The following is a 4,902-nucleotide window of genomic DNA, read 5'->3' as shown; positions in this document are numbered from 1 at the left end:
TTTTATGTATTATAATATATTTTCTTGCAATTTATGTTATTTAAAAATTTAGAATAACATATAATTTCATATCACATTAAATATTACATAAAGTAATTATTTGGGAAAAAAGAAATAAAGGATTTATATTATGAAATAAGAAAATAAGAATGAAATAAAAATAATAATATAATATTGAGGAGAGAGAAAAAGATTCCTTTTTAGAGAGTAAAATAGAGAATTGGGTTGGAGTTGGTTGTCTGAAAAAATAGAGAACTCTATATTTGGAGAGTAAAATAGAGGATTGGGTTGGAGATGCCCTAATTAATTCACTCAACAGAATTAATTCAAAATTCATGAACTGTTTTGGAAAGGACCTGTTCCTTTCGAATTGACATTTCTTTTCCCAAAAGACACCATGCATGTAGGGGTGTACATGATCGGGTTAGCTCGGGTTTTTCAAATATCAAACCAAATCATTTGTGTAAAATTTTTAAATTTATAAAGCAAATCAAACTAATAAAATTCGGATTTTTTCGGGTTTTTCAACCTCGGGTTGGTTCGGATTTTCAAGTACCAAACCAAACCATTATGTCGTAATTTTTAAAATTTATAAATCAAACCAAACTAATAAACCTCGGTATTTTTTCGGTAAAGTTTGCATACAAACATATAATTAACTTGTGCTCCAAATATTTCTTTAGTCCAACCAAAATACAATTATCTAAGGTGTTTCTTAAAAAAATAACACAAAATATGAGCTGAGTACTGATGACACTAAAATATTCAATAAAAAATAATAATGAAACATCATATAAAATAAATATTGCAAAGTCATAATGAAAATGATCATAATTTAAAAGTACTAAATCATGCTAAAATAAGTTTAATAAGTATTAGTTACATTACTAAATATTTAAGGAAAATTAAAATTAGATTATGTATTTTAATTGTCTAAACCAATGTAAAACTAAAGAACAAATATTCAATGAATTTTAATTGTATAAACCAATGTAAAACTAAAGAATAAATATTCAATATTATTGTCATTCTTATTGTTGAATTGATTTTCTTTTTTGTATTAGTATTAATTTGATTTTGATTTAAGTTTTATTATAATTATCAACATCTATGAATTATAATCTTTATTGGACCATTCCGGATTCTAAGTTTTAAACTTGAAATAATTTATTAAAAGATAAAAACTATGAAATAGTATAAGAAATATTTTAAAATTATATCAAAGTAAATATTTTTATGTATAAAATAAAATTTTAAAATTACATATATAATGTCGGGTTGGTTTGGTCTCGGGTTGTTTTTTTTTTAGTTAAAACCAAACCAACCCAAATATAGTCGGGTTTTTTTTTTCCAATACCAAGCCAAGTCAAACCAAATCACTAGTCGAGTTTTTTGCTCGGTTTGACTCGATTTGCGGTTTGATTCGGTTTTGTACACCCCTACATGCATGTTCTAAGCAGGTGAATTTGCACCATTCATTGGTTATAATTAAATAGAGAGGTCTCGTTTCAGTTTTCTGCAACGAATTTCCTCCTTCTTTTACATACATTTTTTACAAACAAAATAGAGTCTTTGTGTGATTTCGTTGATAACTTTTGAGTTCACTGAAGTTATGGAAGTGTGAGGCATCACTACTTCTTTAATAGGTTTATCCGTTTTATCGTGGAAAGAAATAATCCACAACCTCAAATACAGTGAGGGGATTATATATATTTCATAAGGACACACAAGGAATTCTGTAGACTCGATTATTTTCTTTCTTTTCATCTTAACAGTATTTCTGGTTTACCATTCTAAGTACAGGGATAAAGAGTTTAACAAATTTAAATTTATTTATATTTCTACTTCATCTTATATTCTGTTAGGACTGGAGAATAAAATTAAAAGATTTTCTACTCCACTGATTAACTTGGTTAAAGAAATAAAATCTGCATCAAGTTAATTAAGTTCTGTTTCTCGCGATGCGAAGTATTTGGTAATTCTGTTGTTTAATATTGATTTTGTATTTCAAACAGAATGGGAGAACCGAATGTTTTTAGTTATGGAGCAAATTGTCACGATTCAAATCTACACCCTAGATGTGACCAACGCTCGAAAATCATTGTTGGTCTCCAAGAGAACCCTCATTCTGGTTGATTACAAGTGAAAGACTAACTCAATCATTCGCAAGCATCAAACTAAAAGAAATGCTTAATCAATAGTTTATTGAATCTCAAAACTCTCCGAGTATACTGAGTAGGAAACATAAGTTTTAAGTAAAACATTTGAAATTGAAAGAACTCTCCAAAACTATCTATTTATGAAGCTTCTACTGTATAAAGATGAGTGTCGGGACAGGACCCAAGACACATCCAAAAAGCTACTACTAACAACTCATAAAAATTGAAGTCCTCCGAAAGCAAGGAGGCCTCACTCAAAAGCTGACGGATGGATGAAGTGATCTCAAGGAAATTCATGTTGAAGATCCTATGTACCTGAATCTGCATCATAAAAAATGCAGGTCGAATGACATCAGTACATTGAATGTATGAATATGTAATATAGCCGAAGTGAAATAACTGAATGAAAGGACTACAATAGATATAAATATATATTCAACTGAATGTAAGGAAATAAAGGAGTGAAATTATTTTAACTTTACAAAATACTTACTCATCCCTAAACTCAACATATTAAGTGATGTGATAAAAATACACTTTTAACTCTATTTGTGAGATTCTCTAACCGACAAGAATCACTATGAGCAACGTGATGATATAACATCTCGTCCACACTGCCAGAACTGTCATATACCTTATCGGAATATAGAACATCTCAACTAAATGGATCCACTAAAATATCACAAGTCGTATTTAACATGATTATTTCTTCCCCACCCTTCAATACATCTCTGATTTCACCCATCATAACACCCCTACCCCACCTTCAACTCCTATAGTGTTTTCCTATGTTATACACAAACGATTTTTTAGATAATACGTACAAAATATTTAAAAAGTGATTTTAAGAATCCTTCATATCAAATAATACACCCTCGAAATTGAAAATTCTTTTGGAGAAGTAGGAAAAAATAGGTCTAATGAGGATGACATGAGAAGAAGAGAGCAAACTATAGCCAAGAACAACTTGCCGGAATTAGAAAATCCTTGCAATTTATGGTCCGGCAAGTCATCCTTGGCTGCAACTTCACTCTCTACATCTTCATGCAAACCTCATAGACTAAATATTTTAGACTTGTCTATCAAATGATGTTGGCAGGGTGAGTATATATAGGCTAGGAAATTAAGTGATTGCTATATAAATTAAGTTAGTAGGTCCACATCAGCAAAAATAAAGGGATTTCTTTTGAAAAACAAAATAATTAAGGGGTTTTCATGGCAATGAAATGAGCGGAAATCATAGGAGATAAGGATTAAATTTCACTAAAAATAGAAAATATTAGTAATTTTTTCTTATCTATTAAAGTTTTGGTAGGTAATATAAATATTAAATCTTGAACCTAACAAAATTTTCTGTCTTTTCCCCTAGGTGGAGCCATGAAGGTAATTATTGAGAAAACAATTCAATTGAATTTCCTTCGTTGAAATTTATATTGTGCTAACAAAATAAAATAATTCATTGATTTATTTTAAGCTTTTGAATTCACTTAACATATCGTTAAACGGTTAAAGGGAAGTTCAAAGTTATTTTAGGTTTGTAAGTCCTTGTCCATTATGTATGATCCAGTAAAAAAAAGTTTCACGTACATGTTTTTGTTTAAAAGTTATTTAAAAGTTACTGCACAATGTTTAATAATAATCTATGTTCAACTTTTATTATTTTCTTACCTATCTAGAAAGAGTCAATCTTGTACTCTTAATGAAATGTTATTGTTTCTTAAAAAAAAATTGATACTTCCACTTAGAAATCGACAGGACATTTATAATTAATTAAGAAAATAATAGTCAACGAGTCCACTTTTATTTATCTACGAATAATAGTCTGAAAATGCTCTGTGTCTGAGGTAACATGCCCAAAAAAAAGAAATTGCTTACTATATGCATCCAAAACCCTCCAATTATGTGCACATAGGATGCAATTATTGTAATTCAAAACCTTCCAATTATGGATTGATTAGTAGTGCAACTTGTTCTTCTTAGTGTGTGTGGAGGGTCCCAATTAGTGATGGAGAAAAGAACGGCCATTGGTGAAAGGAATGTTTGAATCTGATAAAGTGGAAAAAGTAGAATCAAATCTTTGAGGAAAGAGAGGGAGGAGAGTGGGTTTCTTTTGTTATTTTTGTTCCATTTTTGAATGGCATTTTGTTATTTTTGTTCCATTTTTGAATGGCATATTTTAAAATAAATTGGCATGCTTTTGGTATTTTGATTGGGAAAAAAGACAAATATACTCCTGAACTATTGTAAATGGTATGCAGATACTCTCTGTCATACTTTTGAAACATTGGTGCCTCTGCCGTCCAAAAACTAGAGCACATATATCATTTATACTAACGGACATACATGTGTCATAATCTTATCCATCGACTGGACATTTATTAAATATCGGATCGATGGATGAGATTGTGTCACGTGTCCCTATTTAGTCTTCCGTTAGAGTGAAAGGCATATATGCTCTAGTTTTTGGACAACAGGTGCACCAATGTCCCAAAAGTATGAGGGAGGGTATCTGTATACAATTTACAATAGTTCGAGGGTATATTTGTCCTTTTTCCCATTTTGATTTGTCAAAGTTAGTAAATCTTAAGTGATACTCCCTCTATTAATCCATATTAATTGAATTTTTGAAGTTTTTTTCATTGCTTAAAATAATTAAATTCTTCAAAGTTTAAGATGAATGTTTGAAATTTTTTCCATATTTGTCATTTAATGTAATGAAGTATGATATTTTTTAAGAGATAAA

Source organism: Solanum tuberosum, unplaced genomic scaffold (genome assembly GCF_000226075.1).
Source record: "Solanum tuberosum cultivar DM 1-3 516 R44 unplaced genomic scaffold, SolTub_3.0 scf00684, whole genome shotgun sequence".
Lineage (NCBI taxonomy): Eukaryota > Viridiplantae > Streptophyta > Magnoliopsida > Solanales > Solanaceae > Solanum > Solanum tuberosum.
Note: the sequence above shows the minus strand (reverse complement) of the source record.